This window comes from Oreochromis niloticus, linkage group LG3 (assembly GCF_001858045.2).
Source record: "Oreochromis niloticus isolate F11D_XX linkage group LG3, O_niloticus_UMD_NMBU, whole genome shotgun sequence".
Classification (NCBI taxonomy): Eukaryota; Metazoa; Chordata; class Actinopteri; order Cichliformes; family Cichlidae; genus Oreochromis; species Oreochromis niloticus.
The window spans coordinates 85,153,879-85,179,984 of NC_031967.2; the positions used below are offsets into that span (position 1 = coordinate 85,153,879).

Here is a 26,106-nt window from a genome sequence, read left to right on the forward strand (position 1 = left end):
CTGTGATCAGTGCTGTGGGTCCAGATCAGAGGACATGTTGGATCTCTTCTTCTTTCACGTCCATATTAAACAGCTGCTGTGATGAACTGTGACTGTTAGCAGTAACTCATTAAATATGTCTGCACACTGTGAGAGAGCCGTCCTCTATCAGTGAGGCTGACAAACGCTCACACTGGGAACAGGAAGCAGATTTCTGTCTGACTGTCCTGATGGACAAAGGATGAAATCCTCTGTAACACAGTCAGCCTGTTACAGCCCATAATAACAATGAACACTTATTAAAATATGAACTGACCACGTTAGATAAAACTGTTTTTAATCAAATATGTGAACAGATCCAACAACATTCACACAATAAGATCCAAATCATTAGTTCCAGCTGACATGGACTGGAGTGAGGACACCAGTGACTGAAAGAACCAGTGTTCCCATCACAGACTCATCATCATGTGTTATGTTAGTGTCTCATTCAGCACAGACACATTATTTCTGTTAGGTCCTGTCAGCTGTCAGCACTCTGTACAAGCACGACTGTGAACAACACAGACTTCTTTTAAATGTGTCACATAAACATTCAGTGTGGATTTGATCCAGATGTTTCTGCGTATGGAAGTTACTCAGGCATCAAATAGATTTGAAGTCTTTATGATCCTGAGCTGACTTCAAACAAGGAGCTTCTCAGACTAACAGCACGAGCACAAAACTGAAAGGATGAGAAACAAAAGTTTGATTTTGATGCTTCACAGAAAATCTATTTGAATACGCTGGAGACTCATTTAGGTCACTGCTGTTATCTTTCACTCAGTGCAGCATTTCTGAAATGTCTTTGTATTATAGTGACGTTTGAGCTTTGCAGGATAAGAAGAAGAAATCAAAGATGTGCACACAGCAGGTAGTTGTACAGAGGACGTCAGCTGATGGAGCAGAGGGAGGCAGACTGTGGATGAATGAGGAGGTGAAGGCCTGCAGGCCGGTGGAGACAGAGGAGGTGATGGTCACTAATGACTTCAGACCAGCTTTCACCTTATTAACATAGTTGTTTGGTCACGTTGTGTTTGAATGAGACACAGTTTGTGGAGTGGACCCGGGGCTTTGTGTGTTTGTGATCAGTCTTGGTGTTGAGGATTTCTCATGTTCAGCTCCCAACCAACAAAGTTTGAGCTGAAACTCTTCCTGTAGCCACGTGTGCTTTGCATTCTGCAGCAAAGTTCTACAGATGTGCAAAGATCTGGGCGAGCAATGAGCTGTGACATCAACATGAACTTTCTGTTTCCTCCAAAAGTCCACAGCACTTCCTGTTGTTGCTCAGACGTGACTGATAACTAGAATTGAACAGAACTCTTTGAAATGACTTAGCTTTAGCTGTATGCTAGCTACACTCTACAGTGACTTTCAGCTTCTTTTGCCACCAGGATGTTTCCCTCAAAGATGCTTGTAGGTGGATCTGACTGTGGCCAATCAACACCTGCGCCTTGCCGCCCTGATCAGATACCCAGCTGGGATAATGAGCTCGCCAAAGGAGAAGACTGAAAGCACTGACACGAGGAAGGAACGAGTCAGAGGACCAGTAAGTGTCAGCAGAACCACTGTTCAGGACCAGACCACAGACATCAGCCACGACTGACCGTGTACTTAGTGAAAACCTCAGACAGCAGAAAGCAGAGGAAGAGGAGGAGCAAGGAGAGCAGCCATGATGGAAGGACAGGTATGTACCACCAGCAGAGAGAGGAAGTGGCTCTGTAGATATTTATAGTCAGTCCTCATGCAGATGCTGTGCATATAGTAAGTGTCTGTCATGAAGGTGTCATGTGTGCATATCTGTGGTCAGTAAAGCTGATTGTGATTAATAGCTACACTACAGAGAGCCCAAAGAGTTGTTGCATTGCTTGTTAGCCTTGTTTAGGGAGGGCTGGGGTTTCTTTGGAGCCGAATTCATTAAAGTTAGTTCAGCACCAAGTGAAAAGAATCCCTGAAGACTCAGCACAGAAAGTGTGGCACAGAAGTTTGCTGTGGAGACATGGACTGAGTTAGAAAACTAGCCAACATGATTTATAACGGACAGTCATCATTAATGATGGAGAACTGAAAGGACATGAAGGCTGCGCTGTTACACTTTTTGATAGCTGGAAACTTTAACTGTCATCAGAAAACATCAAATATTCTGGATCCTCTCTGCAGTGTCTCTTCTTTCCTCTGTGACTTCCATGGATTTTAGCTCAAAAATGTTTTTAAATGGTTTGTCAGCAAACTGACCTCTGACCTCTGCAGTACTGACCTGTACAAAGAGCTGTCAGTCTCAGCTCTTCTCTCCCAGCACTGGTGGAGCAGGTGTAGTTGCTGCTGACAGCCATTGTTGGTTTTCTCAGAGACAGGCGGAGGTCTGAAGTGTTGAGAGCATCAGCTCTCATCGATGTGCGCCGCTGTAACGCTGCTTTTGTCCTCTGAGATCACCAGGTATGAAATCCGAGTACTGACAGGGCAGCAGGACAGATCTTTCCCCCTCATTCACTTCCATGAGCACAGCCAAGGCATGCTGGGAAACTGAGGACACACCAACAGATGTAGAAATGACCTGCATGCTGTGGGTTTGTCTCAGAGTCCTCACAGGTGACACATTAGCTGCAGAAACCCAAGCCAGGTGTCTGAATACTGACACGTGGACTCTTCCCATCCAGAGGGAGGATTTAGTCGCACTTTATAATAACGACACAATAGTGAGCATTAGTATGTAGTTTATTAATGGAACCAGACCCAAACTGTTCCTTTTATACTTTCAGGACCTCCAAGTCTGCACTTATGTTTATTATCAGTTGGAGCCCCTCCTCATTCTTCTTCTTCTTCTTTGGTGCAACCCTGTAAATCTTGGGGTACCCCTTTGGCCCCTCCCCTTTTCTACAATCCCCCTGTGGGAGAGGTCGGTGTCATTTCTTTCCCAACACTGTACAACACACATATAATGTATATTTAGCCACCCTGATGTCTCTGATTGTGTTTTTAGTTCAATCATTGTCATCATTGTGTCTTTACTAGATGCTGTAAATGTGTAGTAAGTGTGTGCCACAGATGTGTTACAGGCACAGTCTATGCTAGCATGAAGAGATCACTCTTGCTAGCTTGGAAGTTGTGTCAAAGAAACAAAGAGCTCCAAGTCATTAACTTGCTCGCTGCAGCTCCTACAACCAAATGCAAACAGTAGGGAAGAGGGTTAGCTCCACCCACCCTTTCATTGTCAGACACAACGTAGGAACACGCCGGTTACATTAAGACAGATTTAAAAGATCTGGATCAATAAGTTCAGAACATCATCAGTGACAGCAGTTTATATGTCTAAAGTATTACATCACAGACAGAGCAGTTATTTAGGAGCTGTTATGGTTGTAAATTATAGGTTTATTACTTAGAACATGATTAATGAAGTATTTAGATAATAATAATGTTTCAGATGATGAACATACAGGATAATTCTGCTTCTATAAATGTTATGAAGTTTGATTTCTCTGAGGTTTCATAAATACTCATCTCTGACTGTAATTTCTGCTAACTGAGGCACTTACTAGTCGTTATTGTTAGTTAGTGCTTTTGTCTGATCTCAGCGAAGGAGACGATTATTCAGACTTTCAGGAGGTTTTAGATGAAACTGAAAGGCCCACAGAACCAAACACGTCTCAGCTGTGATCACACCAGAAACAGACAAACACAAAGTGATCAAACACACACCAAAGCCTACACTGCCATCTAGTGACACAAACTAGTACTGCTAGACAACCAGGCTGCTTTAAAGCAGGTGATATTTAGGTTGGAAAATAAAAAATAAGTTGATAATAAACATAAACATTTGACAAAATCTTTTGGCAGCTAACATCTGGAAGTGAGCTGTTCTTTGGTGGTAACTAACAGTTTATTCTTGTTGGTAATTATGTAATGAAAGGTAGCAGTAAAAGTCACACACACACACACACACACACACACACAGACACACACACACGCACGCACACACACGCGCACACTCACGCATGCACACACACACACACACACACGCACGCATGCACACACACACACACACACACACACTGACAACAACAACTACAGACATCCTGTTAGTGTCTTGGTCTCAGGTCACAACATCAGCACAGTCTTGGCTTGGCTGAGGTAGCTGAGTGGTTCTTCTTGTCCCTGACAGCTGCAGGGACAGTGCCATCAGCCATGCAGCAGCACAATGACTGCTCAAAGTCAGTGTGGCTCAGTCTACTGTAAACATTGTCCTAAAGTGGTGGCAAAGTGGCTGCAAGCTGGCTGTACATGCACTGTGTCCAATACTCCCAGTACGTGCACCTGCAGATGATCTCCACAAAGCTCTGAGTGTCACAGAGTGGGCCTGTGCTCAGGTCACTCTGCCCCATTGAATTCTACTCTAAGAGTTTTACAAGTGTGAGTAAAGTTATATATACAAGTTGGTGGCTGATAAGTTCTTGTAGTGACCCCTGACCCCGTGGTTCTTATTGGTTAATAGTAGCTTAGAGCATCTGCACCAATCATAAAGCACCAAGTTTGGAGCTCGTGGGTCTCTGCAAGTAAGTCCCTGTAATGTTGGCCAAGCCTGATATACTAGAAACATCTGTCATTACCAGCAGATGAAGCTGCCCTTAAAGCAGGATCTCACTTTAAACCTGATAAAAGAATTTGCTATTAGCATACTATGGTTATATGTCTCTCTCTCCTGTCTCTCACCTGTCTGCCTGGGCGGAGCTCAGCTGGGCTCCGCCCTTGGCCCACGCACCTGCCGTGAATCTACCTGATGACCTGGACTCCTGGGCTGTTTAAGCTGAGGCTCAGAAGGTTTCTTCGCTGGGTGGTGGACTCACTCTGGTCAGTACAGCCCCGATAAACCCCGTTTGTCGTGTGATTACTCTGTTTATGCTCACCGCTGTTCTCTTGTGCTCAGGTTCTCGGACTCGTCCGTGACCCCGATCTGTTTCCCTGGTGGCGTGGAGTGGAGTGAGAGTGAGTGTGCTGAAAACAAATACGAGAGGAGCGAGTGAGCGGAGCGAGTGTTGGACTTTGTCCCTTTTCCCCTGGACCATTGCACATCCTGCCCTGTACACGTGGGGTTTGTAAATAAATGTACGACTGCTGTTCTAGTTCAGCTGCTCTGCGCCTGCTGACAGCTGCAGTTATTATATGACATTTTATTATTGTATTATCCATCCATTCACCTCTACTGTTCTTGCATTACATCACATAGTCAGCATAAATATGTTTTTAATGAATGATGAAAGTGGGATGAATTTAATGAGCCCTTGTTGAGAGAGGTGGGACAGAGAGAGACAGACGTCCCCCCCCTCACCTCTTATTGCCTCTGAGAGAAATAAAAAGGTTTTAACATTTAGGCTGTTGTGTTTACAATGATATGAAGTGATATTAGTAAATCATCTTCATTCTGAATCAGAAGTTTAATGAATATGTTGAATGAGAATAATTGACATGATTTAAATGTGTAGATGTTGTGTGTGTAGACTCAGCTTTGAGAGATTAGTGTTTGTGTGGCTGCAGGAATGTTGGAAGATAACAAATGTGTGTTGCGAAATCAGTTTCGCCCCGGTTCTTTGATTCGTCGAGGGATCCAGAAACGGCACCGGAACTTCAGTAGTTATTTTTACAAAATCTTTATTCATCTTTATTCATCTTCATTTAAGCATGCACTTCTAGAAGGGAAGACGAGGCCGGTGTCCCTCTGCAACAATCTTCACCCCTTTGTTAGTTCCACCCAGCTTTATAGGAGCGACCCCATCATAAATCCCCATGTGTGCTGCAAACTCTGTGTCTGTGTCTATGTGCACGAGCACGTGAGTGCCTGTGTGTGCACGAGAGTGAATGTATGTGCTTACCTGTGTATGTGTGAGTGCACGTGAGTGAGTGTGCATGTGGATGTGTGAGTATATCAGTTAAAACACTGTGGGTGTGTGTCTCTTCCTAGGGGCCATAAATACCATCTCCCCTCCAGACCACAGTTACCAAGTTAAATGTTGAGACCCCCACACAGGTATCCTCTGGGGAATTTCCACTCGGCATAAACTCCTCTTTGTCTTACTTTCACAGTTCAACTGGGGAGGGTCTCCTAAGATCTACTCCTAAATTCATGACACAGTCAGGCGTTTATTTATATCCAGGGCAGTGTCAGTGTCTCTACCATAATTCTACATTCTATCTTAACACATTTCTAAACTCTAAAACAAACTAAACATTCCTACATGTGCCAGAACTCCATCCTGATAAAAGACAGGATATTCAGAGTTAACAATAGAGTCATAATTCATATGTGATTGTGCTGATAGTTAATCCTGCTTAACTGACTGAAACTGTTTAGAATACAATCAGGTATAAGTTTAACCAAAGCAACGAATAAGAAACTATGATAATAACTCTGTAGGCCCCACACTGAGAGTCTGTGTGGAAAGGATGGAGGAGCCACTAATCTAACATTAACATGGAAATCAAATCAAATCAAAGTCTCCAAGTGTGGAGGCCTATCTCCCCTCACCACACTCCCTGCTGGTAACTGATGCCCTCAGGGGTTGGTGCATTGGTGGTTCTTGGTGTCCGGGGCTGGGCGCTCAGGTATGCACCAGCTCACTCCCGGTGGCTACTTGGCGGGGCCTGGTGCCTGTCGCTCGGTCAGGCCTCTTCCGGGGCAAAGGGGCCCTCGGGCCTCCGGCCTCGGGGCCTGCAACTCGGTTCACTCTGGCGCAGCTGGCTGCCGGCAGAGCCGGCGGGCACGCCGGTGCAGCCCCCTCTGGCTTCTGCTCCGTGGCTACTGGGTGACCCCTCGTCTGGGGATCTCCTCAGCCCTTCCCAGGAGGGTGGCACGGATGCCCCTCCGGTGGTACTCCTTGGGCTCTCGCACTCTGGGGCCTCTGGATGTCTGGAGCCTGGATCTCCTCCATGCCTGCTTCATGCCCTGGGGGACGGGGCTATGGGCCTCCACACCCTCTAGCAGACCGTTACATGGGGAAACCTTTTGAATACAAGCGTGCTGATCCACACAGGTGTGCACACGGGTGTTCACTGTTCGTAGACATAAACTACACCTTTCTTAGCTGCTACTTCAAAGCACATTGTGCGCTGTCTGTCCTGCGTGCTGCACAACAACTTTCAATATTTAGTATTTACTGCTGTTCACACTTAGCTAGATTAACGTGATGGTGTTGTGTTTAGTATGTTGCTTTGTTTTTGTTTGGTTTTTTTTTGCTTGTCTTCTCTTATTTTTCTCTCAACAGGTGATCCAGGAGATTCTTTTTTTTCTTTCTCTTTGTCTTTGTAAGTGCCCTTTCTCACTGTCCCTTTTCCCTTCTGTTTTTCTTTTCCTTCCTCTCTTTCTTTCTCCCTTTCCTATCCCCCAGTCATGTCTGTCCCATCTGTAACAACTGAAAATAAAATAAATAATAACAACAAAGTTTGATCAAATGGACCAATACGGCAATGCCATGATGATCCATTTGGCAAAATAAATCCATTTGGTATCCTTGTTGGTCTTCAGACAACAATTCTGACGGCTTAAGAACCAAATGGGACAGACAAAAAAAAAAACAAAAAAAAACATGGAAATCAAATCAATTATACTGAATATATTTGTTTCTGGGAAGAAAGTTTTCCTGTGTGTTTGAATCAAAAAGACATTATGTGGATGTTGATGTGAAAATGAGCTGATGGTGAATCTAACTGAAGATGAACTGCATGGTTGATGCTTCATAAAGTGAAGTATATTCATATGCAGCCAAATGTTCATAATGGAATTTTCTATGTTAAGAAGAAAAGAAGAAAATGAAATGAAGTGATTTTGAGGCTAAAAGTCAGACACAGAGAGGATGAACGTTTATGGTTAGTTGCTCGAGTTCTTGCGATGAGCAGAGACGTCATCTGAAGACTCGTCCCGTGAGTCCACAGTTTGACAGAAATTCATAGAAATTCTATCAGGATAAGATAGAAGATCTTTATTGTCACTGTTACCAGAACAATGAGGAGTTTGGCATCTCTCCATTGGCAGCTTGTATCTGTTTACATTCAGATTCTCAGGATAATAGAAGAAGATAAATAAAGATAAGAACAAGTTTCAGAGGTACCTACACAGGGAATGTGTGTGATGCACAATAAATGAAGTAAACAAAAGGATCTGCACAAGTTCTATACAGAAACAAATCTATAGATATATCTGCAGGTAGAGTGTAAAGAGGAGGATCAGGTCAGTATAAGGTGCTCTGTGATTGGTGGGATTGCACATTGAGTAAGCGGTAGGAATGCTGGTTGCTGCTGTAAAAGAACACAGTTCTATAAATAGAGGCAGGAATTCTACTGTAATGAATACTGGTTAGAAATAAATCTAGTGTAAGTGTCCATGAGTGTTAACAGCACAGTTAACCTTCAATCAGGGTGGAGGTAGAAACTTCTACTGAGTCTGTTTGTCTTTGTTGGACCTGTAGAGTTTACCAGAGGGAAGGTGGGAAAGTGAGTGTCCAGGTGTGGAGGGGTCCTTGATGATGATGCTTCCTGCTGAAGGCTGCCAGTATAGATGTCTCTGAGGGGGGTTAGTGAAGTGCCGATTGGCTGCTCTGCTGCCCTCACCACGCGCTGCAGTTTCCTCTTGTCCTCCACAGTGCAGCAGTTGAAGCAGAGGGTGCAGCAGGAGGTCAGAAGGCTCTCGATGGTGGAGCAGTAGAAATTAATTAGCAGGCTTTGGGGCTTGACATTGCTTCCTGAGGAAGTGCAGCCTTTGTTGTGCTTTCCCTACCTGGTGGGAGATGTTTGTGGACCAGGTAAGGTCGGCCGAGATGTGGACTCCGAGGAACTTGAAGCTCTCCACCCTTTCTACCTCCTCCATCAATGTAGAGGGTGGAGTGCTCAGATCCTTTGTTCTGCTGAAGTCGATTATCATGTCCTTGGTCTTGGCTGTGTTCAGATGCAGGTTGTTGTGGTCACACCATTGCTTCAGATGCTGAACCTCCTCTCTGTAGCTGAATCATCGTTGTTGTCCATCAGTCCTATGATGGTGGTGTCATCAGCACATTTATAATGGTGTTACTGGTGTGGATTGGAGAACAGTCATGGGTGAAAAGTGAGTATAAGAGGGGACTGAGGACACACGTTCAGAGTGAGGGTGGAGGAGGTGTGGCTCCCATCCTGACGTTCTGGGGTGTGTTGCTCAGGAAGTCCAGTATCCAGCTGCACAGTGAGCTGCTGGGTCCTAAGTTGCTGAGTTTATGAACCAGTTTGTGGGCTTGAACTGTGTTGAAGGTAAAGTCCACAAACAGCATTCTCACGTACGTGTTTCCTTCTGTCCAGATGTGTGAGGGTTGTGTGAAGAGCTGTAATTATGGCGTCCTCTGTCCACCTGTTTGCCTTCTACAGACTGTAGCAGTGAGAGGTTGAAGATGGTGGTGAAACCTCTGCTAGTTGGTCTGCACATGCTTTAAGCCCTCCACCGGCTGCACCGTCAGCACCAGCTGCTTTCCTCGCATAGACTCAGTGTGGCTCTGACCTGATGCTGCTCCAGCTGGATGGGGGCGTCGTCCCTCTCTGTAACGCAGGATAGGTGTTGGTGTCACTGTTTTGTTGGTCAAAGCGGGCGAAGAACTGCTTCATGGTGTCAGGTGAGGTGATGTGCGGGAGTTTGTTTGTGTGCGATTGTCCTTGTAGCCAGTGAGTGTCTTGATCCCTGCCACGTTTCTGGTTTGTGTTAAAGTGTTCCTCGATGCGCTGTTTGAATCTGCGTTTGGATTCTTTGATGCCTTTAGATTAGACGCCTCTTTGTAGGTTTGTTGGTCTCCTGATCTGAAGGCGCTGCTCTCAGTAGAGCTGCACCTCACTGTTGAGCCATGGCTTCTGCTTTGGGAACACTTTGTCTTTGTTGTTGTTACACTCTCAGTGCAGATGTATGAGAGTACAGCAGATGTGTGGCCCTCCAAGTCTGATCCTTCTGTGAATACACTCCAGACCATATTGTCCAAACAGTCCTGCAGGGCTGTGGTGGATCCACAGTCTAGTGTGGACTGTGTTACTTCTGGGTCTTAGAGACAAGCTTTGGATTTCTGAGGATGTTTCTGGGGGATCTAGTTTTGGTTAAATTATAGTTCTGCATTCTTCATCATCATTTCACTTATTTCTTGGTGTTCACGTCTCATTTATTTCCCTTTCCTTATACAACTGTTAGTTCATGCTGGTTTAAATGAGTCCTAAACTTCATTGTATGTGACATTAAACATCTTAAATGTAACTTTCTGTAGCAAAGAAAGCTGCAGGAGCCCAGGTTTCATCTTCACACACATCAGGAGCAGCTGCTCCATCACAAACACCACAGAAGAAGAACAACACTGGATCAGATTTAATGTAACCGGCTGTTTTTATCTGGATTTATCTGACAGGGACAGAGTTCATGTTCATGGACATCAGGATAAAAACAGAAGATGGAAACCTGCCAGATTTGAGCTGCTCATGTGTCGTCCCTGGGCAGGTCACATGACTCTATCCAACACACAAAGACACACAGACACACAAGAAAAGCCAGAGAAACAAAGACGAATCCAAACAATCCATCATACTGAGTTAAAGTGATCACAGGTCTGCTTTGTTGGAGCCTTCAAAGTGTCACATGTGGACTGTTCCTTTATTACTGCCACTGAAGGCCACGCCCCTCTGGTCATGTGATCATGTGGTTTGTAGGAACGCTCCTCTTCCTCAGAGGATCCACCTGTGCTTCCTCTCCTCCACCTGTTACAGTGAGGGAACGTCCTCCATGATGGAGGAGCTGCTGGAAAGTGCTGAGAGTTTCCTCCAGAGTGAGACCTCTGTCACAGTTCAGAGGATCTACGGCAGCAGAGACCTTCATGGACACTAAATGTCTCAAACACACAACAACAACATCACACTGACTCCACTCTGACATCACTGATCAATAATCAAACAGATCAAACTGATTGATCAGCCATCAGAGGAGTCGGATCAATGGAGCTGCTTCTGTTCCTGATGTTTGATCCTGGACCTGAACCATCCCTGCAGAGGAGACACGACAGCTTCACACAGAAACACAATAAAATAATAAGTGAAAGCAGAGAGAACCAAGTGAAAGTGAACAAACAGCTGTAACTGTGAGCAGCACGATTCTCCATCCATGATGTTTCCCTGGCTCCAGGCCACACAGCTGTATCTGTCTGTGGGGCGTTTAAGGGTCAGGCTGAACTGTCCGCTTTTCACACGCTCGTCTTTCTTTCACTCTGTGATGCTGCTCCTGTTTGTCAGGCTTCTCAGGACGGTGCCACCACTCCACCTGAGTGTCCTCAGGCAGCCGGACAGACTCCGCCCCTCCTCCACCTGACTCTCTGAGAGAACAGCAAACACAGCATGAGGTGTACAGACAGCAGCAGGTTTCAGAGGTGCAGAGAAAGCTGAAGCCGATCAGAGCAGAGGACGGAGGCCATGTCCACACTGATACGTTTTCCTTCTAAAAGCTTCTTTTTCTCTCCGTTTTGGCCTCCACACTGAGACGGCGTTTTTGGTCAAGGAAAACTGAGCTTTTTGAAAAGGCAGTTTTCATGTTGCAATCTGGACTGCAAAAACTGAGCCCTTTGAAAACAACGACGCATTTTAGTCATATGATGCAGTCATGTGACCAATTAAACTAAGTGGGTGGACGGCATTATACAGCAGTTCTTTTGTTTGCTCTCAGTTTTGACAGATTAAAGATTAATATCAGTTTATACCTGCTGCAGAGCTCCAGATAAAACTTTTCCTCCACATTTGGCAGCGAAGCTTCAAAGAGCCTGAAAGTAAATAAACGGCACATGGAAATGACTTTCTGTGTGAGGCTTCAGTGTTAGTGGAGCCGCTAAAAGTGGTGGATCTAAATCTGCACCTCAAAGTGCATTCACATACAAGTAGAAGGGGAGTGAGTGGGTCAGCGCTCAGGGCACAGACACTAAGTTGGCCTTAAACACATCATTTATTTCCATGGAAACAGACACAACCAGAGTTACAGGTTAAATCATCTATACAATAAAAAGAGTCTCAACACGCTAAAAACCCTGCCGGCAGAAATAACTCTACACTGTCAACACAAAGGCTAAACAAATGTTTCCATATGCTAAAATTCCCATAATCCCACAGTCCAGCCACACGCGGGCAGATGTTCCTTATCTGAAACAGGAGAGGAATTTCTCTTCCGGGATGGAAACCACGCCGGCCAGAAAAACAAGGGGGCGGGGCTCCTGTCACAGACCTGTCTCCTCCTGACAGCGCGTCACAGTCCCGCCCCACTCCACACCTGAACACGGCCTCCGTCGTAGCACCGCCAGATGCAGGCAGAGGGACACCCCTGCCCTGCTGTGGACTGCATCGCCTCCCACTATGCTGGCTTGTGCGCGTTTCTTTTCCTCCTGCTCGCCTTTCGTGTGTCGCCTTCCCATCTCTGCGCTCACCATCCCCTTTAACAGGTCAGCCTGGCGGCTGATAGGCCGCCTCGGGGAACGCCCCCACCTCCACAGGTGCTACTATTGTGCGCTTAGTCCACAGTGGATTAAAAGAATATTGTGCAACAACACTAAAACACACAATATCAGGATAAAACCTGATATTTAAATAAACAAACATAAATATGACAATAAAATCATGCAGGTAAAACCAACACTATGCACCAATGCACAGTCTGATCAAACTCTGTGACATCAGCATGTTTCAGACAGCTGTGACATTAAAGATCTAATCAAACTAATAATGAATCACTTTGTTTGTGCAGCAGCGTCAGGAAATGTTCAGGAGCTCGTCTCTTCCTTCCAGCTGCTCTGATGGATCAATAAACCTGTGATCATGTTGTAAAGTGAAGGCTGTTTGTTTCTGCACTGTGTGAACTTGACACACACACTGAGTCAGTTTCTGGAGCATCCAGCACACAGTCTGACTGCAGCTCTGCTGGACCTGAGCGATCCCTCTGATCTTCTTCTTTCTAATCCTGTCCATCCTGCTCACCTCCAACCAAACTCTCAGCATCTTCAGCTCTGCCACCTGCAGCTCCTCCTGTCTGTGTGCCACCGTCTCCATCACAGCAGGTCTCACTGCCATCTCCTCCTCTTCACTCTTACTGCTCTCCTCCTGTCATAAATCACTCAGCCCTGACCTCCTCCTCATCTCTCCTTGTTTGTACTTTCTCTTCTCTCCAGACTCCTCCTCACTCTCACTACAGATCAGAACTTTGTCTGCAAACATCAGAGTGTTCATCAGCACTGCAAACGATAAAGGGCTCAGAGCCCCCTCTTTGTGAGCCCACTGCCTGAGCCTGTGAGTATTTAGAAAGTAGAAGGACAGAAACTCCAGGTGTGGACGAGGCTCGTTGCATCAAAAACAGCTGCTGCTGTGATTCCTGCTGAAGGGGCTTCAAATAAGTGTCTGAATACTTCAGGAAATATGATGTTAAAGAAACAGTCGTAAAGTTGTGTTTCCAGTTTGTCATTATTAGAAACATTATCAGCCACAGGCTGAATGGATTAAATGGAGTAAACTGATACTGGTCCCACCATGACCTCTGACCTTTGACCTGCATCTACAGCACTGAGCCCTGACAGTGAGCAGCACTTGTTTCTTCAGCAGGATGTTTCCCTCCCTGCTGCAGACGGTGCAGGTGGAGGTGTTTGTGTCTCCATCTGTGGGGTATTTCAGGGTCAGACTGAGGTCTCCAGGTTACAGCAGCTTTCTCTTCATCTTCGTTGGGTCTCTGTAAAACTTGTGTGTCTCAGTTTGTTCCTGATGTGTTCCTGACTCGTTCTTTGGTAACTAGTCTGCAGCGTCCTGTAAAGTGCTGCAGACATGTTGGATGAAGAAGAACAGACAGACTGAGCCTCCACAGTCGGCCATGTCTCACACGCTTCCTTTCTTTGGGCCTCAGCATCAGCAACGTGTCTGCGGAGGATGTAGCTTTGAGTGACCACAGCTGCGTCTTTGTTGACCTTCACTTGAGGACGTGCCGTTGGATAAATGAGTCTATTTGAAACTTCAGAAACAAAACTCAGATCAGAAAATGGGAGAAATTCAAAGTTTTGTTTGACACAATCAGCTGTTGCGTCTCGAGCTGCCTCACCTATAAATGTGGCTCTAAAGCAGACAGCAACAAAAGTCTGATTTTCTGTAGATCACAGAAATCAATGACAACCCCCCCAGAGCGTTCTTGTTGTGCAGCTCACTGCTGCTCTACTTTTACACCTGTGACATTTGATGAGAATCAGCCGTCTGCAGCTCCCTCAGAGATTCTCCCCACAAAGCTTTTTGCCTTGTAAACCTTTTTAACGCTTTTCTTCAGACTGGAGTGTTCCAGCTTTTTCAAACATGCCGTTGTGGAAGCAAAGCTCAGCAAACCCAGCTTAGATCCAACATTACATCAACATTATAGATCAGTTTCTCTTTCAGGTCAAAGCTTGTTGAGAAGCCGCTTGCTGCCCACCTCACAGCCTGCTTGAAGAAACACCACATCTATGAGCGTTTCCACTCTGGTTTTGGTCAAATGCATCCACTGACACTGCACTACTAACAGTAAGCAGTTATATTGTGATGTCAGCAGATGGTGGAAAATACACAGTCCTGGTCTTGTTGGAGCTCTCCTGCTCTGAACATCTGAAGCTCTCCACCACATGACTGAGCACAACTCAGGGAGGAACATTTACTGAAGCTGCTGCAACATTTCCTGTCAGCACATGATTGTGTGACAGTCAAGGAGCCACCAGAGGACACCTGCTAACAGGGCTGGGTATCCTCACTCATTTCTACAATCCATTCACTTTTAATCGCTGAAGTTTGCCTCAGACAGTCAGAAATATTATCATTCATTTCCATATTTTTATATCTATAAAAGAAAGCTGACACTGTGAGACTTCATCAGAGGTGTGAGCATCACAGCAGAGGCCTTTGTGTCAAAGTCACTGAGGATAAAACAGAAGAACATGAAGCAGATTTTCCTGGCCTGGCTTTTTATAGCAGATGACCTTAAAAATATTCTGCAGTAGAACAAAAACACATGTGAACATGACCTGATGAAGTGAAGCAGAGCAAAGTTACAGAGGTTTGATTACAGACACAGCTGAGAGTTTTGCAGTTTTGCATCATTTTACAAAGTTTGTTCAGTTTTGAGCAGCAGAAATGAGACTAAGTCAAAAACAACAACAAACCCAGCGGCCGACAGCGCTGTCAACAACGGTAGACTGGTGGGTAACAACAAGCCAATAATGCAGAAAACAGAGATTTTTAGATGGAAACTGATTCTGATGCGTCTTTGTGCAGAATCCATGTTCCTGCTCTCAGTTACTGTTTCAGCTGTTTGATGGTTGTTGAAACTGTGGGAGCTTTAACCTGAGATTCAGGCGTTTCAGCTAAAATACATTTATATTTAAACATCGATTCAGGATTTTAATGAATCAATATGACGTTATCCAAGCTAGAATCGATTTCAATCACTAATCAGGAGACACTCACCTTTGTAATGTAATATTATCTACAGCTACTTTTAGTACCATTGATGTTAAGTTAGACCAGGGGTAGGCAACCTTTCTGATGGCGAGTGCCATTTAAAATTTCCTCAGAAGTCAGAGTGCCATATGATTGCATTAGCAATAAATTTAATAACGCTCTATATTAACAGTTACACAATATATAGAACCACTTTATAGGATTATATTTGTTTGCAGATGTTGGCAGCTATCAGCGAATAGTTATCAGCTATTTTGAAACAACAAAGACACTTTTTATCAATAACAAGAACAGCAAATGAACTGTACAACAGAAAATGCAAATGCTATTTATGGTCTCCTCACAACAATGATAAGAAAAATAAACTGGGCCAATATGGCATGTTTGTTACTACAGGGATACACATGTTAATGTGATCTCTGGTCTCCGAGTGTCCAGCATTCAGACAGCTACCTGAGGACACTCATGTGAGAGAAAATCTGCTCACACAGATATGTAGAGCCAAATCCTGTCAATAAGGCCTCTGCAATGTTCTGAAGACAGTTAAACTTGTCAGGTAGTGATGTCCAGCAGGTGAACATGCAGCTCCATGAACACACACAGCTGTGGATTCCAGCTGCTTCGATGTCGCATTAACTGGCATTAACTCAGCCAGTTAATGCGAGACAAATCCAGCTGCTCATTAAAGCTTTCTGGTTTGATCAGAAAATAAAACATTGGTCCATACACCTGAAAGTCCCAAAAATGCATTGTGTCTCGAGTCTACGGATGTATCCGTGTATCTCCGCGGTGCTGATGCTGCACTGAGCGGAAAGCTCCTGAAGCTTTTGAAGTGTCAGAATGTGGAAAGCTAACAACGTCCCTCTCACCAGTAGGCTAAGTTATTTTTAGCCAATTACAAGTTGAATCTGGTAGTTGGGGTTGTTAGTTAAGATACCGTCATTAAGAAGAGGCACAACTAATGTGTCTATGCGAGCTGATTTGTGATGTGCACCGCTGGCCCGGCCATTTATTTTTTGATGCACCTTCTCAGATTAATTTACCGCGTGTCGTGCCCAGGGCTGGACTGGGACAAAAAAACAGCATTTTGACTAGAGACCGGCCCACCAGGTATTAAAGCCATAAAGCCTTTGAATGAAAACAAATGCTGTTGTGACAGTGATGTACAGTCTTGTTGGTATATGTATGATTTCTATACATTTTAAATCAGATAAAAACTTTGGTTGTAAGCTTCAGATAATTATTTAATAACAGCCAGACATTTTTAAATGAGAATAAGAAAGTATATCTTTGTGCCCCCCTTTCCCTGTTAATGCCCTACCTGCCCCCTGGCAAAACTTTGCTGGACCCGCCCCTGCACAGTTATCAGCTGTCAGCTACTTAGAAAAGGATGCTGGTGTTATTTGTCTCTCAGAAACAGTTCATAACTTCCCTTCAACTCATTCATGTCACCTAAAAGGTAAACCTGTTTCTCCATCACCTGTTCAGCTCTGATGATTCAGTAAGGACATCTCCTGGTTTCATCTTCATGTTTCCCTCTCACCAGATATACAAACCGATATCATGACCAGCAGCTTCACAGCTGTGGCTCCAGCAAACATCAGCTGATACTAGAAAGTAATATTAAAGAAGTTCTAACAACAGCTGATCAAGCTTAAACGTGCTTCTGCTGTTTAACTCGACCTCCGCTAGTTTCCTCTTTCTGGCGTAAAGTGGGCGATAAACAAACAAGAGAGACGGGACTTGCGGCAGAAACGCCGATCAGCTGATCATTGATTGGATTCGTGATTGAAGTAGAAACAGGAGAGGGAGAGAGAGAGAATGAGAGGAGAAGAGGCAGCCGTGCGGCAAAAAGACCATAATAACTCCAGCTTTGTGTCTTTTTTTTTTTCATTCTAGCTGAAGTTTGGGACAAATCGCGTTTATTTTCAGCTCAATACGAAATGCGTAAAATTTTCTCTGAATACCAGAGGATTCCGTTTTTTATGGGACAGTTGGCAACTCTACTAACTAACCTTATGAATAAAATAAAGTTCACCAGTAACATCATAGCACCCACCCAGCAGCATATAAACTCCGTCATGCTAGCTAGCACGCAGTACGAGTTATTGTAACTGACTGTAAAAAGTCAGCATAACGAAAATAAACTCCACCTAAACTTGGTTTATATCTGACCCAGATAGACTGCAGGTCATAACTTCTTACCTGAAGTTCAGTTCACCTGACGCTCGGACCGGTACCGGCGGCCGCCTCGGGTCTCTCCTCGTGCTGCCTCCGATCTCCCTCATCCACCTGCTGGCCTCCACCACTTGTTAATGTTACTGAATCTGTGGAAGCTCCGCGATGCCACCACCAAACAACTGAGTTATTTTTACACACCGGCCAGCATCTGGCCAATCCAAACCTTTCAGTGTTTATACCGTTACAAAAAAAATAAATAAAAATAAATCATCGGGCCACCGAGCAAATGCCCGGTATGCCCGATGGCCAGTCCAGCTATGGCCGTGCCATCAGTTAACCCTTCGCGTGCCAACTGTGGCACGCGTGCCTAGGGTTGCCGACCCCTGAGTTAGACTATTCTACACCAATTGATCTTTCTGAGTTAACTTCAATAATTACTTCCTCCAAACCATCAACGTGTCTTTTAGACCCCATTCCTACAAAACTGCTCAAAGAAGTCCTGCCATTAATTAATTCTTCAATCTTAAATATGATCAACCTATCTCTAATAATCGGCTATGTACCACAGGCCTTCAAGCTGGCTGTAGTTAAACCACCTTAAGCTCTTAAAACTCACCTATTTTCACTGGCTTTTAGCAAGGTTTAACCTATTGTTTTTAATTTATTGTTTTATCTGTGAGGCATTTTATGTACCTGTGTTTTATAGCATTTTTTTATATTTGTACTTTATTGTACAGCACTTTGGTCAGCCTCGGTTGTTTTTAAATGTGCTTTATAAATAAACTTGACTTGACTTGACTTGACTTTACTCAAAAAGCATCCCTAGGCCCAGCTGTCTTAGCTAATTATAGGCCAATCTCCAACCTTCCTTTCATATCAAACATCCTTGAAAGAGTAGTTGTCAAACAGCTAACAGATCATCTGCAGAGGAATGGCTTATTTGAAGAGTTTCAGTCAGGTTTCAGAGCTCAGCACAGCACAGAAACAGCTTTAGTGAAGGTTACAAATGATCTTCTTATGGCCTCTGACAGTGGACTCATCTCTGTGCTTGTCCTGCTAGACCTCAGTGCTGCGTTCGATACTGTTGACCATAATATCCTGTAATGCTGTAGGTATTACAGGTACTGCACTGCAGTGGTTTGTATCATATCTATCTAATAGACTCCAATTTGTACATGTAAATGGAGAGTCCTCTTCACCCACTAAGGTCAATTATGGTGTTCCACAGGGTTCAGTGCTAGGACCAATTCTATTTACATTATACATGCTTCCCTTAGGCAGCATCATTAGAAGACATAGCATAAATTTTCACTGCTATGCAGATGACACGCAGCTCTATCTATCCATGAAGCCAGGTAACACACACCAATTAGTTAAACTGCAGGAATGTCTTAAAGACATAAAGACCTGGATGGCCGCTAACTTTCTGCTCCTTAATTCAGATCAAACTGAGGTTATTGTACTCGGCCCTGAAAATCTTAGAAATATGGTATCTAAGCAGATTCTTACTCTGGATGGCATTACCTTGGCCTCCAGTAACACTGTGAGGAATGTGGTGGATTTTTGTTTGATATGTATAACTATGATATGTATAACTATGTAACTATATACACTATATATCTAGCTGCACTGAACATATATATTTTAACTTTCATGTAGAGTCTTAAGCACAAGACATTTTTGCTTCACCGTGGTTTATTAAGTTGGTACAATAACGATTTTCAATTTACGATTTACAATTAGCGATTTTCAATAGTTGCCAGAAGAATTACAATGCATATTTAAAATGTTTTAAATTACTTACTGAATGATGAACACTTCTGTTATTAGATTGTTTGTGCTGTTTGTGTCTGAGGGTCCATTAGTCTAAACTAGTGCAAATCAGTCTTAACTAAAGAGATTTTCAGTTTACCGAGCCAATAAAGATAAAACCGATGATGAAAGCTGTAACACTGATATTTAAACTTTTAATTTATTGACATGGAGGAAAACATTCCACCTTAAAAGCTGCAGGTAGCTGCTGTTTACATCTTACAGAGAAAAGTTCAAAGTTGGGAGTAGTTAGTGAGTGCTGACATGAGAAGTGAGCTCACAGTCAATGTTTGTGCTCCTCTTTTCTCTCCGTGGCCTCAGAAATGCTTGCTCTCTTTAAACATCACTTAATTTTAAATGATAACACTGTTAAATAGCTTTCGTTGAAAATATGAATTCAGATGGAGATAAAATGATATCATGAGTAAATTTTTACCACCCTTTCCATCAGTAAGATGATAAGGAGAAAGTCTAAAATTTTATAAAACAAAGTGCCTCTAATGTCTGAGTGAAAAGAAAAATTTAAACCTGCTGCTGCTCTGATTCCACTCGGCCTCGTTGGTCCAACTTTGAGTCCGTTACTGTGAACTACAGCAGCAGGTTTGTGCTGTATGTGTTGGAGACGATCATCTGACACAGAGTTCAGAAAAATGAAGTGATACTTTAAGCAGGAAGGAACAAAACACAGAGCCGTGTTTTGAGGAAGTTTGGATGAAAAAAGCAGAAATGGAGTCTGTACTTTAGAAACATGTAGAAATGTTTGTTGGAGGCTTTCTGTCCTGTTACTAAGCGCAGCATTAAATGATGTTTCTATTGTAGTTTCTATTGTAGTGACACTTTAACCTAGTTCCACTGCAGATCACAGAAACACTCAGTGTGTTAGTGTAAGTTGTTTTTAGCTGAGCTGTGTCCTTAATCCAATCTGAAGTGAACAGTTTGCTGCAGAGCAGGAAGGCTCATCATGACAAACTCATGTTACACTTTATCAGCTCCATGTTTCTTCTTCTACTTGTTTTAACTGGAAACTTTGACTTCCTGTCTCACTACAGTGAATAACTGCTCTTCTTTAATGATTGTTTGGAGCTGATTTTATACATTCATTAAGATATAATCAGTTCAAACTGGTTTCCATGAAACTCATCATTATTCTCTAAATGTTCTACTGACTGCAGCAATAAATAATAATTCAAAGGCTTCACAGTCTGTGGGCCCACTGTGGGTCCTGAATGATTTCCATGAAAAACCTTTAAAGAGTCTGATAGAAGTTCGACAAGTGAGTCCTCTTGTTCTCACAAGTCTGAGTTCCTCACTGAACTTCAGCTGCAGACCAACACATTCTCACTCCTAACTCGTCAAATGTGTGACGCATGGTCAGGCTCCCTCTGCTTCACTTCTCAATGCCCAATGGGCGTTATTAGCAGAAATCAGTCCCATAGATATGGGCCATCTCCACCTGCTAGATTGTTCAGAAGGTTGTTCTCATCCATCCAGATGGAGGATCAGTAACAGGAGCGTGGAAGACTCCAGAATCCACTCTGGCTGGAATCCGGTGGATACAGCAGTGTTACAGGTAAGGCCATTTAAACGGACAGCATTTATAGAATGACTATTAAAAGTCAGCGAGTATCAATAATGTTAATGTGGTTATGTTAGTAATACACCAAGTGCTAATATAACAGCTTTAAGATGCATTTGTAGATATTATTACGTGTTTTACCGTCTTTATGGTGCTAGCTTAAAGTTACGGTGTAAGGCATTCGTGCAGAGGAACAAGTGCAACATTCTGAAATGGCCATCTCAGCCCCCAGACCGGAATATTATTGAAAAATTATTCAAAATCTGTGGTGTGAGTTAAAGAGAGCTGTCCATACTCGGAAGCCATCAAACCTGAATGAACTAGAGATGTTTTGTAAAGAGGAATGGTCCAAAATACCTTCAACCACAATCTAGACTCTGTAGTGGATTTGTGTGATATGTATAACTATGTAACTATATACACTATATATCTATCTGCACTGAACATATATATTTTAACTTTCATGTAGAGTCTTGAGCACAAGACATTTTTGCTTCACCGAGGTTTATTAAGTTGGTACAGTAACAGGGCAGTTAATGTAGGGGGAGAGTTCTCCTGAATAATTTACTCTCCGGTAACTAACCTTTCCTAATACACACTCAACGTCTTTAACGCAGCACAACCAAAACAGTAACATTATAATAGAGATCCTGAACACATCACGATAAAATATCATACAAAATACACACACACACACACTTTGAACCCACACTGAAGTGTTTTTAAGCATGTAACCTGTGTATTATATGTTATAAGATTGTGCCACTTGCTGTATAAGATTTAATAATTAGGATTAATGTGTGACCTTTGACCGTGTCATGACCTATTGTGATAAACCAGAGCAAGGGGTACTCAGAGTCCTGACTGGCCTTTGGCCAAGACCTTGGCCGCTACCTGACCCCAGCAGCTGTGCTGGGCGTGTGGGAAAGTTACCCAGCAGCAGGGGGCGGGGATACTGGTCCCTATATTAGGGGACCAGAGGACGCCTCCAGAGCTCTTTTCCTCCTGCTGCTGCTACCTGTCCGTCTCTGCGTTGCTCTGCTGTCTGTGCTTAAGGCTGTACACCCTGGGGTTTTGCTTTGCTTGTTTTCTGCTTTGTAATTTTCTTGCTAAATGTCTGTATGTATTTTTCCTGCTGTTCATATGATTCAGTGTATTAAACTCTGTTCCAAGAATTCTACTCTTTTACAGAGCATCTTTTTGAGTGTCTTGGTTTTAATTGGATTTGGATCTCCACATCGTTGGTGGGAAAAGGTTATCAGAATGGCTTCAAAATTTGCGACCACAGGAACCTTGGAGTCATTTTTGACCAGGACATGTCCTTCAATGCACATATTAAACAAATATGTAAATATTCCATTTGTGCAACATCTCTAAAATTAGAAATATCCTGTCTCAGAGTGATGCTGAAAAACTAGTTCATGCATTTATTACTTCCAGGCTGGACTACTGTAATTCATTATTATCAGGATGTCCTAAACCCCCCCTGAAAAGCCTTCAGCTGATCCAAAATGCTGCAGCAAGAGTCCTGACAGGGACTAGAAAGAGAGAGCAGATTTCTCCTGTTTTGGCTTCCCTTCATTGGCTTCCTGTTAAATCCAGAATTGAATTCAAAATCCTGCTCCTCACATACAAGGTCTTAAATAATCAGGCCCCATCTTATCTTAATGACCTTGTAGTACCATATCACCCTATTAGAGCACTTCGCTCTCACACTGCAGGCTTACTTGTTGTTCCTAGAGTATTTAAAAGTAGAATGGGAGGCAGAGCCTTCAGTTTTCAGGCCCCTCTTCTGTGGAACCAGCTTCCAGTTTGGATTCGGGAGACAGACACTATCTCTACTTTCAAGATTAGGCTTCAAACTTTCCTTTTTGCTAAAGCATATAGTTAGGGCTGGACCAGGTGACCCTGAATCCTCCCTTAGTTATGCTGCAATAGACGTAGGCTGCTGGGGGATTCCCATGATGCATTGAGTTTCTCCTTTCCAGTCACCTTTCTCACTCACTATGTGTTAATAGACCTCTCTGCATCGAATCATATCTGTTATTAATCTCTGTCTCTCTTCCACAGCATGTCTTTATCCTGTTTTCCTTCTCTCACCCCAACCGGTCGCAGCAGATGGCCCCGCCCCTCCCTGAGCCTGGTTCTGCTGGAGGTTTCTTCCTGTTAAAAGGGAGTTTTTCCTTCCCACTGTCGCCAAAGTGCTTGCTCATAGGGGGTCATATGATTGTTGGGTTTTTCTCTGTATTTATTATTGTGCGATCTACTGTACAATATAAAGCGCCTTGAGGCGACTTTTGTTGTGATTTGGCGCTATATAAATAAAATTGAATTGAATTAAATTGAACTCACCTGACTTAAAATAATGCCGGAAATGAAATAAAAGACCTCCAGAGACGATGAGTACAACAACCAGCAGAACCAGGAGAACCAGGAGAACAAGCAGAAACAGGAGAACCAGGAGAACCAGCAGAGCTGTGGCCCAGGGTGAAATGGTTCTGTAGAGAAACACAAATTGGCAGCTGACCTTTGACTGAATGTAATGAATTAAAGAATCTGCTCAGATTTAAAATGGTGAAACAAGCATGCTTATTGTGACAATATTAAAAGTTCAGTTTGAGTGATTGTGATCGTCTACAGCAGGGTTTTGGTTTGATGTTGACCTTTGACCTGCAGTGGGACATCTCTCAGTCTAAATGATGTGACGGAGCAGGTGTAGGTGGCGCTGTCAGACAGGTGGAGGTTGGTCAGGTTCAGGCTGTGGTCTCCAGTTTCCAGAGCGTCTGAGGACACAGACAGAGTCCATGTGTCACTTTGAGATCAAACGTGGACACAGCTTCAGTTACAGAATATCAAATATCTACATATAGAAATAGTAACGGACCGCATTTTCTTGTTAGTAACTGTAACGGCGTTGTAACGATAGGAATAGTAATTAGTTAGATTACTCGTTACTGAAAAAAGTAACGCCGTTATTCCCATCACTGGTCACGATACTGACGTCCTGACTGCTGATCAGCTAATCGGTCCTTTCATGGTTTATCAGAGGACAAAGAAACTTGATAACTTGATTTAGTTTGGACAATCCACCAATCACAGAGCTCCATCAGAGACCTTACAGTAACTACATTCACCAGCAGAGCTTTGATGGCGCTACTCTCCACGACCACTAGATGTCTCCACACTCTGTGCTGACTCCAGTGAATGATCAGAGCTGCTGAGCCTGTTTGCAGACCGAGGAGGAGCTCCTGGTGATCCGTGTGGGACTAAAAAGCTCTGATAACATCCATCCAGCAGCTGATAACAGGGACATTTGGTGCCATGTCAGAGCTGCACAGTCAATCATCAGTTTGGCTCTTTAGTTTGAAGAGTTCAAAGCAGCAGCAGAGAATCTAAAGTGTGTCACACAGCACCAAGTTTCCTTTGGTCACATATGAAATGTGAGTCAGAGCTTCAGCTACACAACAACAACACACACAGCAGCTGATTGTAACATGAGCTCATCTGAAAGCCACCAAGAAGAATCCAGTCATTTGAAAGTTGCTGCTTTGGATTGTTAGTTTGATCTGAATCAGAATCCAGTGTTTGATGGAAATCTCCTCCTGAAACAATGAACCAGGTTAAAATACTTTATATCAGTGCAGATGTATAATGTAATTTAACATGCTGATAATGGTTGTAGTGGGCTTGTAATGTAAATGTGATTAAATGTGACATTAATGGTGACGCTGCATAAACCTGATCAAACAGTTCTATTAGTGGGTCTGTGTGATCAGCATCAGTGGGTTAAGGTGAGGCCTTGACTAGTAGAACGTCATGTTGGTGTCTGACAACACATGAGCCAACATCAGACTCCGAGCGCTACGATGCTAAAGACCAGAAGATCCAGTGTGACATCATCGTTACCTGGCAACAGCAGCCCTCATCTGACTTTATTGGAGGATATTTACACCAGCAACACTGTTTAGTTTGATATGACGGATTAACAACATGCTGTGATATCCAGTTCATCTGTAATAGATACTGGATCTAATCAGTCAGCAGATATTTGATCAGCTTATTTATAACTATACTAGAAACAAACACAACCGTGTTGGTGATTCATGCAAACTTGCATATCAGCCTTTGAAGGTTTTGTAGTATTGAGAACAAAGAGGTTGTGTTAGGGCTGAAAAGCCCGACTTGTTCTCCTCTGCAGGTCATCAAATGCACCACAGAAGTTTGTATTTGCACAGCCTGTATATGTTTGATGGCTTTATTATTCTCTGTTCAAAGACAATAAATGTGCAAAATGTCTCATGTAGTATCAGCTTCATTTAAAATGACTGCAAACATTTAGAGAACATGTGCTGCTGTTTGTCCTACATTTCAACACTGAATGAACCCTGAAAACGTGATGGCAGGTGGCAGATTGGAGTCCACATGAAATATCGGCTGTATGAAGACTGGAAAATATAGATGATACAAACATGCAGCCAAACATTTGTGGACATGGATAAACTCTCTGATCCAAAAAGCAGGAAGTGACACAGCTAGAAAATGAAAGTGTGTAACAGCTGAAGTCAAATGTAATGCAGAGTTGAATCTGCACTTGGATCCATGTGTGAAAGGTCCACATGTAGGGATCACATGAGTCCTGATGTTTGTCAGTGCAGCTTGATAACTCCATCTACTGTGGGCTACATATACTGGGCTGGTAGCTCCATAGTGTTGGAAAGAAACTATTCAGTGTGCAAAGTTTAAAATCAGAGGCTCTTCTAACACAGGAGCCATGTTGAGTTTAGATCACAGCGACCACCGGCAGTCTGAAATGGAATGAAGCCCATTGACAGCCAGCAGGTCTAAACAGGAACGCAGCCATTTGTATGCGTGGCAATGATGTGGCTGCAGCTGACACAGGATTGGTTCAAACTAAACATCAGACGCATTTCACAGAGTTCACAAATAAACTCACGTTTTTATCTTTGAAGATCATCATAAAGTAGAATTGATGGTCCAGCAGACAACAGCAGGAGGTTTGAGCCCTTCTGATGCAGCAGAAACAG

General features: G+C 43.5%; 2 long non-coding RNA genes across 2 annotated transcripts; one reads left to right on the forward strand and one right to left on the reverse strand.

Annotated features, from left to right (window-relative positions):
- Positions 1–845: 845 nt before the first annotated feature.
- LOC102081401 (uncharacterized) lies at positions 846–4,852 on the reverse strand. Its single transcript, XR_002060241.2, has 3 exons — positions 4,729–4,852; positions 2,276–2,541; positions 846–963 (listed from the first exon to the last, which is right to left on the reverse strand). It is a non-coding gene; the product is annotated as an uncharacterized LOC102081401 (long non-coding RNA).
- Positions 981–10,754, forward strand: LOC109200010 (uncharacterized). The gene is made up of 3 exons (XR_003219349.1): positions 981–1,705; positions 4,943–5,121; positions 9,400–10,754. It is a non-coding gene; the product is annotated as an uncharacterized LOC109200010 (long non-coding RNA).
- The last annotated feature ends 15,352 nt before the right edge of the window (positions 10,755–26,106 follow it).